The sequence below is a fragment of the Hemicordylus capensis genome, chromosome 1 (genome assembly GCF_027244095.1).
Source record: "Hemicordylus capensis ecotype Gifberg chromosome 1, rHemCap1.1.pri, whole genome shotgun sequence".
Taxonomy (NCBI): Eukaryota; Metazoa; Chordata; class Lepidosauria; order Squamata; family Cordylidae; genus Hemicordylus; species Hemicordylus capensis.
Genome location: NC_069657.1, coordinates 228,812,357 through 228,827,034, shown reverse-complemented (window position 1 = coordinate 228,827,034; position 14,678 = coordinate 228,812,357).

Genomic DNA, 14,678 nt, shown 5'->3' with positions numbered 1-14,678 from the left:
GATCTGCCACACCAGTGTCCCTCAGGCCGACAGTGCAGGTGCTAGCAGCCTCCAGCTGGCCTGCTAGTGCCTACCCAAACCCCACCCAGCACTCTATTCCCCCAGTGACCTTATGACATCCCTCAGACCAGCATAAGATCAAGGTCATGTCGTGGAACCTGGCAGGGTGGTGCCGTTCCAGAGACGCAGACTCCAACAACTTTCTGTCCCAGTTTGACATAATCCTGGTGCAGGAAGCCTAGACAGTGGGTGACCTTACATTCAATGGCTACCACTCATTCTTGGTGGGAGCAGTACCTGGGACAGGCCGTGGGAGGCTCAAAGGAGGACTGGTGATATTAGTATCCATCCACCACTAATATCGACAGGTAACATGGACACCACTTTCCTCACTCAAACATTATGCTATGGCCATTCTAATCCACTTTGGTCCCAGCCTGCTATTAATAATCAGCACGTATCTCTCACCACAGCAACAGAAAACTGAAATCAGCTCTGTTTGAGCTGAACTGGAACAGTATACAAATGACCTTCTGACCAATTTTGAAGCACTGGTGGTGTTTGGGGGTGGCTTCAATGTTAGGGTGGGGCCTGATGACTACACCCTATTCTCTCAAGATCAGCTCCCCACCCTGTCATGGCCCAGACCTCTGAGTCAGAAGAGTCAGAGGAGGAGCGGGAGGACTTGGTTGGGAGAGCAGGCTCAGAAGCACAGCAGGACTTGGCTGTGATAACAGACTCTAGAGCTGAGGTGAGGCAGCAGCAGACAGGGGAATCTGAATAGCTGGCAGAGATGAGGGCTGAGGAGATTGATCAGGAGGAAGCTGGAATTTCACCTGTATTAAGAAGACGTCTCAAGAGAAAGGCTCAGTGGGAGACACACAGGCACAAGATCTCACAGGAGAGGAAATAATAATAATAATAATAATAATAATAATAATAATAATAATTCGATTTCTATACCGCCCTTCCAAAAATGGCTCAGGGCGGTTTACAAAGAGAAATAACAAACAAATAAATAAGATGGCTCCCTGTCCCCAAAGGGCTCACATTCTAAAAAGAAACTTAAGACACACACCAGCAACCGTCACTGGAAGTACTGTGCTGGGGATGAATAGGGCCAGTTACTCTCCCCCTGCTAAATAAAGAGAATCACCATGGTAAAAGGTGCCTCTTTGCCCAGTTAGCAGGGGAGTAACTGGGCAAAGAGAAATAGAAATGCTGAGTCAGGAAAGCCTGACTGGCTGCCGGTTATCTCGAGCCTGTTCCTGAGATGGTACTGTCAGCAACGTTGCCTTCCGCAGACAGTGTTCCTCGTACTTAGAATTGTTCACCCTTTCTTGTTTCAGCCTGTCCTTGTTCTGTTCCTTCCTTGCTCCTTTGTTTCAGTTATTGCTCAGATATCATAGAGGGGGATACCTAGTTTAGTTTCAAGGGACTTTATTTTGCTTATACTACTTTATCTTTGACAGTCATTCTTCGCTTTCGTCCGTGCAGCTAAGCTGCTACTCTTATCTACAGAATTTCGATCTTGACTCACAGAAGTGAAGCTGGAGGGATCGTAAATCCTGTTGGGTCAGCCGTGCCAACAGATTTACGACACACACCCTGCTTGGAGACTGAGCTCCTACCCCTTACCCATGTTTCAAAGGACCCAAGATCAAACTTTGCGGATCTTTGCCTAGCACAAGCAACTGCCTGGCTTAACCTCCTAATTCTAAATGACGCATTTGTAGGCAATCATCCAGGGGAATTTACCTATCTATCTGGCTCCAAAACAAGCACCATCAATTATATCACTATTTCTGGGGACTTGCTCCCTTTTTGTTGAGAACGTTAAGGCCATACCTTACTTAGATAGCAATCACTTTCTGATCGCACTTCAATTGGCATCCTTTAACCAACAGTCCCACCTGGAGACCTGCAACACTCCCAACATCCTACCTGTTGGTCAAAGCAGGTGTTGTGCCAAATGGAATAAACATTAATGGAGCTGCTCTCCATGGAACCTCTCTAGAGTTATATCAATGGCACCTATTCGTGCCCCCAATGACCTACGAGGACCCAGTGCTCAAGCTACAAAAGCAGCTAATCAAAAAGGCTAATTCCACCACAAAGCTGCCTGTGCATCCATCCAAACCATGGCTTGATAAGGACTGTGTAGAAGCCTGGAAAGCCTTTACCTCCACCTATTTTACCCCCAAATCTAGCACAGGAACAGACACCATGACAAGACACCGAGACAAGGCCCTGCCACACCTCAAGAGACAATACAAACTCCTTCTGGCACTCAAGAAGAGAGAGGCCATGAGGGCCACCTGGTCTCGGCTCATCCAGGTGGCCAATGCTAAGGACTTGGCCACATTCTGGTGCCGTTCCTCCTGAATTCTGTGCCCATTCCTCCTGCAGTGATATGGCTCAGTCAGGTTCTCATATCCCTCCAGTGATCTGGGAATCACACTTTCAGAACCTGTATGAAGATATTGCAGTGGAAGTGGGCCTCCCACTACTGGATTTAAAAGAGCTGCCCAGTTGACAACCAGTCACTACAGCTGAGGTTGAGTCTCTAGTTTTCCAATCTACAGTGAGGAAGGCCCCCAGGGAAGACCTTGCCCCTATGGATCTTATAACAAATAACCTATAGTGGTGGGCCCCAGTTCTGGCCTTACTATTTACCTTTATTGACTCTCATGGCAGCCTTCCCAAGGACTGGGGGCTGGCAATGACACCCCCATATTCAAGAAAGGAAGAAAGGATGACCATGCTAACTACAGGCCCATCAGTTTGCTCAACACTATCAGCAAGCTGTATGCTAGATATCTACATGGGAAACTTAAGGACAGTTTAGAGCAAGAAAATCTGCTTGCAGATGAGCAGGCTGGCTTTAGGGAAGGTAGATCCACTACTGACCAATGCCTAGTGTTCGAACATCTCACTGAAAAGTACTCATCCAACAACTCTACCTCCTTTTACGTTGCCTTCATAGATCTCAAGGCTGCATTTGACTCCATTTCCTGAGTTAAGCTATGGGAAAAGCTGGAATCTTCCTTGGTTGTTGTCTGCTCTATGTAATCCACAGCCTCCACACAGACACATCCCTCAAGGTAAGGTGTAGCCCTCAAGGACACCTCACGAAACCTGTCCCAACTCAGAAGGGAGTCAAACAGGGATCCATCCTTGCCCCGCTACTTTTCAATTCCTACATAAATGACATGGTGAACCACCTTAGTAACTCAGACTTCCATCTCCCACCCCCGAAAGCTGGCATCTCTACCCTGCTCTATGCTGCTGCTGCTGCTATCCTCTCAAAGACCCCTATAGGCCTCAGAAGGGCATTGTCGATGCTAGCTCAGTATTGCAAGAGCGAACAATTTGAAATCAATTACCCAAAAAACTAGAGTCATGGCCTCCTGCTCCTGGAGTATTGACGGCCACAGGGTTGAGCAGGTTGCTTGTTTTACATACCTGGGGATCGTCCTCCATGCCTCTGGCTCAAGAAAGGCCCACTGCAGTCACATCATCCTTACTGCACAGAGAAGATCAACTGCTATCCTGAAGTTTCTACAGACTAGAGGTGGCCAATACATACCCACAGTGCTCAAATTGTTTGAGGCCAAGCCACTGGCACAATTACTCTATGGTGCCTACCCAGGTTCCCCCCTCTAATTTTACCTCACTAGAATGAGTCCATTTAATATTTCTAAGAGCGACCCTACAAGTGCCATCCTGTGTCTCTAATGCTACTCTACAATTGGAAACTGGTACAATAAAGGTTGGGGCTAGGGATGTGCACGGAACCGGCTGGCCCGGTTCGGTTCAGGTCTGAACCGAACTCGAACCCAACCAGGCCAGTTCGGTCTGGCACCACCCTCGAACCCCCCCCCCGGTTCAGTTCAGTCCAGGGGGGGTTCGTGAACTTCTTTTATTTAAATAAATAAATAAATAAATAAATTTTTAACCTTACTCCCCTCGGGGGAGTTCCTGGAGGTGGTGGTGGTGGGGAGGGGGGTCTGTGGAGGTTTCCCCTTGCCCTGCTGGTTGTCCTCATGACCCCTCCAGCTGGTTCAGCCAGCTTTTGTGCTGGTTTTCGGCCTTCTCCAGGAGGCCTAGTGGCCATTTTCGAGGCTGCACGCCTATGCACTTGGCCTCCAAAATGGCCACCAGGCCACTGGGAAGAGGCTGAAAAGCTGGCCGAACTGACCAGAGGAGGGCATAAAGACAGCCAGTGGGGGGAGGGGAAACCTCTGTGGACACCCCTCCCCCGCTACCTCCAGGAACTCCCCTAAGGGTAGTAAGGTAAAAAACATGTTTAACTTTTTTTTTAACTAAAAGAAGTTCGCGAACCCCCCCCCCCCCCAACATTTGGAGGTGTTTGGTCCGGGGACATGGGGCTGGTTTGTTTCGACCCCGAGCCATCAAACCAAACTGGCTCATTGTTGAACTGGCTTGACGTCGAGCCGGTTTGCACACCCCTAGTTGAGGCCAGAGTGTGGATGATCATTCTCATCCTATGGCTTAAACTATCCTTCACCTGAACGCTTCTATCAGGTAAAGACCAGGCCTTCATGCATAACACTGCCAAGTTCTGTGTGGCAGTGTGTAAAATTCACCAGGCCCTGACTCCCAGTCCATAACCATGTATCAGCTTTGTATTGCTTTTAACTACTGTCTATTTGATCTGCTTGTTCAGTATTCCCAGTCAGATATCCTAGTATGTGTATATATATATATATATATATATATATATATATATATATATATATATATAAATTGTTAAATTTATATACCGCCTTTCATTAAAGCAATCCCAAGGCAGTTTACAGCAAAAAAAAATTAAAAAAATTTCTTTAACACAAGATGGTAAAAAAGACACAATTAAAATATTAAGTGGGAGGGAAATATTAAACAAATCTGATTTTTAAAAATTACAACAAAAGCATAAAAGCAATAAAAAACTATAAAGAGCAGCAGCAGAGAATCAAATAAATGCCTGGGCAAAAAGCCAAGATTTTACACTTTTTCTAAAAGCTGTGATGGAGACCAAGGAGCGAATAGCCACTGGGAGAGCATTCCAGAGTCTATGTCTTGTTATGCACACCACATTTTATCTCTCTAAATGTAGATGTATACAGTCATGATTATAATCTTGGTGGTTTTATAGTTTTCCTTCTTGTTGCATGTTTTATTGCTCTATTGTATTAGACTTTTAGGCAATCATGCCTTTTATGCCCTTGTATCCTTTTGATACCTTTTATGCCTTTTTGTGTCTTCTTATGCCCATTTAGGCTATTTTGATGTCCTATTTAAAACCTAAATACCTTTTAATGTATCATTATGCACCACTTCGCATTACACCTTGCATTGTAATCATCTTCTGTATCTTATGCTGGTCTATGAACGTAATAAAGACGACAAGCCGTTAGGTTCCAGGGTAGTGGGAATTTTTTTTTAACCCAATCTCTCAGCACTTACTGTTCTGGGCCATTACAGAACTTACACCACGGGTCCCTCCATATGCCCCCTCCCCCGAAGAAATGCCTCAGAAAACTGCAGAAAAATGTGGGGGGGGAGTCAGATTTATGTTAGATATGAGCCACAAAATGGCTCCTTGAGACAAAATGGAGGGTGGAAGTGACCTCCACGGTCACCTCCGGCCCTCTTAGGAACTGTGGATATGTGGGTTTCAACCTTATTGTATCTGCAGATACTAGAAACAGGTATCTATTAGATACCCCATGGATACACAGAACCAAGAATCAAAGTTCCACAAATAATGAAGTTCTCCTGTGCCCATGCAAAGAACTAATTTACAATTGTTGTCCATGCCATCCCTGGGTGAAAGGGATGGCAGAGGCCAGTGGAATGAAATATTCAGGGAGCTCCTTTCATTTGTCAGAGAATTATATATAAAGCAGATTGACATAATGTAATACCAAAATGAGATAATGAGGCTATTCTCACGTGCAGGAAGCCCAGCCTGGTTTTGCCTGTGTGTGAAAACTGCCAGGCACCCGGTGGCAGCGGCTGCTTGGCACCCGGTGGCAGCATGGTGGCAAACCTGCCTCCAGAGCCCACTTTCTAAAGGAGGTTAAGTGAGGAAGAACTCCCTTAACCACATTTTTTCCAATCACCTGCTAGCCCTGGCTGCCACCCAACCGTCTGCCAGCCCTGGGAGACTGCGGGGCTCTAGGCCGGCACCAGGGGAATCTCATTATGCACTGCACACTAGCAGGGTGCATTATGGGAGTTCTGGGGGCCTCCCTCCCCCAACCTCCCTGCTGATAGCAGAAGCAGGCAATCCTCTGGGTGAGTGATCTTCCCATCCAGCAATCTTGCTGGATCATCTTGCCAAAGATCATCTGTTGAGAGGTAAACAGTTTAAAGCTTCACTCCCTTGAGCCCTTTCTCTGCAATTGTGAGAAAGGGCTCTATACCTCATAAACTACACTGGATATAACTTGCTTAGAGTTAAATACAAATCCTAAAAAGACATCTAGGCAGGATCATTTTAGCTCAATTTGTATGTAAAGGAACATCACCTTCTACTTCCAAATAAACTTGAAATGCCTTTGGGCAGGACACTCCAGAGTACCTCCATGTTTCCTTCTTCCTTTGGGCATTGATTCCCATCATGCTGGCCTTCCTCCATCTTGTCTTCCTGATTGCTCCTTTGTTGGATTCCCAAGGCCAGTCTCAACACCCCCTTATCTCCTTAGGTTTTATTGGGTCCCTAACTGCCAGCCTTGCTGTCCACCATCTTGCAATCTGCAAACTTTCCCTCCCACTCCAATTCAATCTCTGGACCCATTCAGCAACCCCATATCTCCCTTTTCACTTACTCATTTCCTATACCCTTGTACATATTCCATCCCTAGTATTATTCCACTTGGGCTCCATTGCCCTTGTGCCTCTGCAATGCTTAGGTGTTCTTTGTGTTCCTTGCGCACGCACACACACCTCTCTTGCATTTCACTGTTGCTTTAGTTAGTTTGCTTTATTACAGGATTATAGCAACAAGCTGCATGTTAGCATATGACATCGTCTAATGTTGCCAGCACTGTCATTCTGCAAGCTCTGCTTATGTCTGGGACTACAGGCTTGTAATTCCCACTCTTAAGGTGCTCAGGAGCCTCACAGAACAGTGGGCTCATCGTTGTTCGTATATAGGGACTGGTCACTTAGCAGGCAGTGGGACAATCGCCCCCAGATTCACCAGCTATCAAGCAAATTGAAAGAGGATTAACATTGCATCTTTCCCTCTAAGAAGACCCAAATTAGGTTTTGAGTTAATATCAAGCTCTCTCTGTCCAGAGACTGACCCCTTTACCTCCCCTCCTTGGTTGCCTTAAATGAGCTAAACTAATCATCTCAGCAGGAAAGCAGATAAGGCACTGTGAACATTACTCTCCTCCCCAACAAAATAAGTTGATGGGCCATAGGAACTCAGGAGATGCACCCATTAACAATACTGATTGGTTTACTGGGTCCTTCCGACCTGACAGATAAGTCCTTGCATGTCCATTCAGTCCATTTACATAACAGGTGTTATGGACTTATTCACACAATTGTGCTTATTCTAGCACACCTAACAAAGACAATGGATTATTTTCAGATGCACAGGAATTCCTCGCCTCAGGAAGGTGGAGGAATCAGCATTTCACATCAAGGCATATTTGGGGCTATAACTGGCCCTGGGTTCATGAACCAGTATGCTTCATTTGGTCTCTACACCTTGGAGTCACCCACTGTTTGGGCGATTGACCTGACACCCGCCATAATATCTGGCCATGTCTTGCTCATTGCACCACTCCTGCTCTAAGCCTCCAGATTGGCCTTCCTCTCTGGCCCAAGCTGCCCAGAATGTCTCACTGCTACAAAAAGCTGGCTACATGAGAACAGACACCCTGTGGATTTACCCTTGCTGCCTAATCCCCCAGATAGAGTTCAGTCCTCCTTTGCTGCCTCCCAATTCCTGGTCCGTTCTTGAGAAAAGAGGTCCTTCAACTGTGCTCACTTCTCCCCCCTCCCCCGCGCCTGTGGTTTCTGGCTGGCAGGCCAACTGAAAAACTGCCCCACCACCTCCTCCCGCCCGCTAGCCAATTTCTGGTGCCGCCTCCTGCTCCTGCCAGCCGGGCCAGCCCACTGCCTCCTGCTCCCACCGGCCGGGTGGCCCACCACCTCCTCCTGCCCACCCGCCAGCCAATTTCCGGTGGCCAGGCCAGCCTGCCATTGCCCGCTCCCACCGGCCCGCCACCCACTGGTGACCGGCATCCCTGTTTTCTCTCATTACCATTGCTAATTGGCAGCTGCTCATGAACTCTCGTGAGAACTGCCACAAATGGGATTAGTGATGGGTTCGCCTAGGAGAAATAAATATATAGATATTGGTATAAACAACTCTCTTATCCCGCTGTACCCCTAAACCCTCAAATAAAACCTCACTTTATTTTTGAACTTCAGCGTCTCTGTTCAATTCTTTCCGCAACCTAAGCTTTGAACAAAATAGCTAATTCCCTACACACAAGCCTAAAACATAAGCTGGGGTGTTCTCACCAATCACCCCAGAGCAGTTTCATTAACACTAAGTACACTGCCTGAATGTGAGCTCTCACAGGAGGAAAGGGGACTATAGATTATTTTCACTGCTTACATACCACAACATGCTTAGGCTGCTGAAAAGTATAGACTCACTAAGGACTGTTTTTACAAAACAGGTCAATTTTGAAGCAGGGTGGGTGCAGCCAAAGAGATGTTTTGGGTTCAGCACAGTATTTTGTTCATCATCATTGTACCTAATGGAACAAGCGCTGTCATAAAGGTCTCTGAACTTTATATTTTGGATGACAGCACTTGATTAAGCCTGATGGCGCCTGCAAGTGTCTGCTGGGATCTGCATATGGTATTTCACAGCAGGCAACGGAGCTATAAAGAGAAATGAATGCACATCTGGGATGTCCATCATGGAGATGCACACAAAGTTGCATGCCAGCATGGCAAGCAAATCGCTCGAGCCACAGGAGCTGGAGAGCAAAGTTTGGAACTGCAAAGGACTTGGAAGTCAACAAAGAGATCATGGTGTTTACTTTAGACACTACATTTCTATGAGCCACATATCCTAAATTTTTCTTTGGCAGTGTTTGAAGATGTGTCCACATCTACTCTCTCAAGTTACATGTCATCCTCTTGCATTTTAATCTATTCTACATGGTTCTTCCATGACAGGATGACAATAGTTATTTCCTGCTGCTTATCATCTTAGATCACTTTGGATTTGAAGTGCTGGTGATTCAGCCACTGGCCATCTGAAGGGGCTACGTGCGATATGGCAGAAGCTGCGGTGTTAGTTGGCCATGTGTCTAAACCAGGAATCACATCTCAGTTGGAGGCAGGGAGGTCTCAGAGGAAAGGAGGGAAGCTGAACCTTCACGTAAGCTTACCTCCCTCCTTTGTGTGACCCCAGGCAATTTTCTCCCAGCCTGGCTATCATGCCGGAAGTAAATAAATTCTGAAGTTAGGAAGTTCAGTGAAAGGGGAGTGGGCGTGTTCAGCTCCCCTCACCTGCACACCCCTTTTGGAAGTCAAACTTAAGCCACCACCCTGCTGCACTTTGTCTACCGGGCCTCCTCTCTTAACACCCTTTATTGAGCCCAAAGAGCCCAAAGGGAGTCAAATCAGTCAGGCTGCCAGTTTTTCAGAGGCTCAGAGCCTGAGTTTTAAGGAGTGGGCGGAGTCTGGGAACTCTAGATGAGGGTGGAGCCTGGCAGGCTAGGGAAATGTGGAGGTGCCTGTTGAGTCAGGAGGAAGGATCCAGTAGCAACAACTCTTTGTTTACTAATGGTACAAGATAGACATTCCAGAAGATGGTGCAGTTTTAACTTCAGGATGGGGAAAAAAATGGAGATGGGCTCTGAGGAAAGTAATCCCCTCCCCACCCCCTGTTTCTGCCTTGACATCCTGAGATTACTCCATCCATTGGAGATTCTGAAGCAAAAACCTCAAAACTTTAGAACAAACCCTGAGATTGGCAAGCCACTCTAGAATCCTGTGTGACATGCCCAGTCTCCAGGTAGCACAAGGTTGCAGCCTGGCATCCATTGTGGCACTTCTGGAGCATTCTGTCCAGCAAACCCAGAGGTATTCCCCAACATCCAGCAGTGATTGCAGTGGCTACTTTCCTTAGCCACATTGCAAGTTATAGGGCTGTGCAGAACCAGTTTGAATCAGATCAGGTTCACTTTAACCTGGCCCGGAACTCGAACAGATCTGGCCTCAAAAAAAGGCAGCCAATCTCAGTTTGAACAAAACCAGGCCTGGTCCATTGGTCCACCTGATTTGATATTTTGAGGGGCTATGCTTGTAAAGGGAATCCTGCCCTTAAGAGGCTTTTAAGGGCAGCCAGGGGCGGTGGTGAGAGGGCTCCTTACTGCTAGCAGCAGCGGCAGCTCCTCTAAACCCCCCCCCCGCCCCAAGCAGTACGGCCCAATGCTGTTTTGGCCTCTGCATATGCACAGAGGCCAAAACCATGCCACTGCTATATGGACTGTGCTGCTGGGGGGTTTCAATGGGCCAGGGTTTCTCACCACCCCGACCACGCTTAGAAGCCTTTTCAGGGCAGGATTACCATTTGCTTGGAAAGGGGAATACTCACTGGATTCCGCTTTACAAGCATAGCCCGCCTAGCTGGTTTGGCCTGGTTCAATTGAACAAACTGAACTGCTTGTCAGTTCGCAGACTGGTGTTTTGGTTTGAATTCGAACTGAACTGAAAAAATGATTCCGTGCCCATCCCTAGCAAGCTGTTTTGGCTTAGCAGCCTTACACAGCAAACTGCACATGGTCTAAGAAGCCATTTTGTATCACCCCAACAGGATTTCAATTCAGTACCACCCCACCCCCCATTTACTTAACAGAGCTCTTGTTGGTCCATCCAAAATGGCCGGCCACATGCAACATCAAGGCCAAACCTTGTGCAAGGTTGCAACAGAAACATCTCATTTACTTGCTTTGTGTTAGTTTGTTCTCTACAGCAATGCCTATATGTTCCAGCAATGTCTAAGATAATGAATGACCTTTAGATTTATAGAGTGATCATATGCAGGATGTATTTTTAAAATGTATATGTAGCATAGATTTATTGCAGGAACAATGATTTAGCATTCTGTAATTTTGAAATACCAAAGGGAGCCATACTGAATGAAGAAGAGATTAAATACATCCATTCTTGCTTGCTGACTCCATTACCCCTCCCTTTATACTTTCAGTTGATGTATTCTAGATGAAATAATACTGTTGAATAAGATTTACAAACATTTTTCATTAAATCATCAATCTAAAATATAGTATTCCGAAGAACACAGGATAACTGAACTGAGAACAGAGGGAGATAAACTTAGTGCACAGTTTTGAACGTAACTTTAAAAAATAAAAGGTACCAGTCCAGTAACACAGACTTCACAGTGTGACATCTGTTTTCTAAAATATAAAAATATCAAACTCCCCACTTTCTGCCTTCTCCCCACTTTACACTCACTTCAGTGACATCTCTGTTAGGGGTGTACACAAATTGATTTTTTCATTTTGATTTGTACCTGAATTGAAACACCACTGATTTGTTTGGGGTCCGAATCTAACCCCCACAAATCACCCCAGATTCAATTTGTACCCAAATTTTCTGAATCTGAATCGATTCAGATAAAAAAGGGTCCTGGGGGCAAAAGAGTGGGGTGGGTGGTCATGCCCAATGGATGGAAGCTACCACCCAAATTTCAAAGAAATTGGGCAAACAGGTGATTTTAAAAGAATTTTTGAAGTTGGCACATCTTTAAGCTTTTTCCCATAGGAAATAATGGGGATTTCAGCAGCCTTAGTTGTAATTCCCTGGAGGGAGGGATAGCACCAGGGTGTCCCAGAGTGGGTTGTGGTGGGTGGTATGCCCAATGGGTGTAAGGAAGCTACCACCCAGATTTCAAAGGAATTGGGCCAAGGAGTGGTTTTTAAAGAATTTTTGGTAGTCATGTCTTTGGGGCAGATTGGGGGCAGAAAGGGGATTTTGGGGACAGAAGAGAGGGTCAGGTGATAGTGCCCCAATGAGTGCCTGCTACCATCCAGATCTCAAAGAAATTGGTGAAAGGGGTGATTTTTAAAGAATTTCTGAAGTTTGTGTGTCTTTAAGCTACCCCCCCGGAACAATGGGGATTTCAGCAGCCCCATAACTCCACTTGGGGGGCACCAGGTTGGCCTGGAGCGAGTGGTGGTGTAGTGCACTTATGGTGCCAACCACCCCCAAACCCACAAGCCCATGGGACACTGGGTTTTCTTTTTTCTGAAGTTTTCTGAGAGTAGAGCTGGTCTTGTGGTTGCAAGCATGACTTGTTCCCTTAGCTAAGCAGGGTCCACCCTGGTTGCATATGAAAGGGAGACGAGGAGTGTGAACACTGTTAGATATTCTCCTCAGGGGATGGAGCCGCTCTGGGAAGAGCAGAAGGTTTCAAGTTCCCTCCCTGGCTTCTCCAAAATAGGGCTGAGAGAGATTCCTGCCTGCAACCTTGGAGAAGCCGTTGCCAGTCTGTGAAGACAATACTGAGCTAGATAGACCAATTGTCTGAGTCAATATATGGTTTCCTATGTAGATTCTCTGGTAGCAAATGAGAGTGGATTCAATGTTTGTCATTTAACTCACTCTCATTTGCTACCAGAGAATCTGGCAACAAAAATTAAAAACATATATATTTTAAAATCACCCCTTTGCCCAATTCCTTTGAAATCTGGGTGGTATCTTCCTTGTACCCATTGGGCACTATCACCCACCACAACCCACTCTGGGACACCCTGGTGCCACCCCGCCAGGGAGTTATAACTAAGGCTGCTGAAATCCCCATTATTCCCTATGGGGGAAAGCTTAAAGATGCGTAAACTTCAAAAATCTTTTTTAAAACCACCCCTTTGCCCAATTTCTTTGAAATACGGATGGTAGCTTCCACCCATTGGGCACTACCACGCATCCACTTTGGCCACAAAACGGAGGTCCGAATTGCTGAATTTTTCAGATCCGAATTGGGGGTGATTTGACTTGTACCCGAATCTGGGCAATTGAGGACAGGGGTGATTTGTTTTGTCTACAAATCACCCAAATGAGCCAGATTCAAGTACAAATCATTTTGCACCCAAAGCATTTTGCACATCCCTAATCTCTGTATTAAAATTTTCATTAGGAGCTCTTCTGCTCCTTCCCCCTACCCAGGCATGTACAAATCCACTTGCCCACTTGCCAGTGGTGAGTGCCCCCAGCCCTTTGGCAAGCAAGATATCCAGCACCATAGGTCTCATTTCCTCTGAGAAATGATCTCACCAGAAGTCTCATTTCCATTGACATTTCTGAGAAGGTCAGAAACAGCAAGAATCCTTTCTGAGCTGTCAGAGAGGACTCCCACTGTTTCTTACCATCTCCTTATCCTTGTGCAAATGAGAGTAGACCCACTTCTCCTAAGACTTCTGTGTTTCAGACAAGGATCCAAGAGGATTGGTGGCAACTGCAAATAATGGCTGGCGAGTTAGCTAAGCCTAAATTAGTGGATCCCTGCTCCCCGCCATCTGAGGTGGCCTTTTCTGTCATGGTGCCCTATTTTTAGAATGCTCTCCCCATGAACGATAGTTTGGTGCTCACCCTATGCTAGGTGAAGGTCTTTTTAAATTCACTCGGGTATTTTCATGCATTTCTAGTTTGGGCTGATGATTATATCTGGCTTTTTTATTCTGCCTCTTTGTTATTTGACTAGTTTTTAAAAAGAAATATTTATTATAGTTGTAATTTTTTAAAATGTAAATCATTAGAGAGGTTCACCTGATAAACTGCATAGAGATATATTAAATAGTTAAATAAATGCTCCATAGGAAGTGTGCAGAGCCACCTAATGGCACAGTAGGGAAGTAACTTGCCTAGAGAGCAAGAGGTTGCTGGTTCGAATCCCTGCTGCTGTGTGGGAGATGGCAATGGTAAACCCCTCCTGTATTCTACCAAAGAAAATCACATGGCTCTGTGGTCACCAGGAATCGACACCGACTCAACAGCACAACTTTACTTTAGGAAGTGTGCATGCCCCACTGAAACCAATGGAATGAGTTTCAGCAACTCAGTAACAACTAACTCAGGTACATTATTTACAACAGGATTTGCTCATGCTTAACTTTAGTGCTATTAGGTTCATACCTTACAGTTTTTCATCTTTCTATCTTCTCAGATTCACTTAGTGTCTCTTTCCCTCCATTGTCCTTTTTTAAAAAACCTCCTTTCTTTTCCATATGTGTCTATTTAGAGCATAAGCTTGAGGACAGCATCATGATATACAACCTAATGTTTATACATTGCCATGTTTTTAGGTGCTTAGGAAATAATGGAACATAAGAAGCTGCCTTATACCAAGTCAGAGCATTGGTCCATCTAGCTCAGTATTGCCTATATTGACTGGCAATGGCTTCTTTAAGATTTCAAGAAGGTGTCTTTCCCAGCCCTACCTGGAGATGCCAGGGATTGAGCTTGGGACCTTGTGCATGCAAAGCCAATACTCTACAACCGAACTATGGCCCCATTCCCAGAGGTGGATCCCCCATCCAGAGGTGCACCTAGGTAATTTTGGAGCTTACACCTAAAGGCCTTTGGTGCCCCTTCCCCCATCCACACAC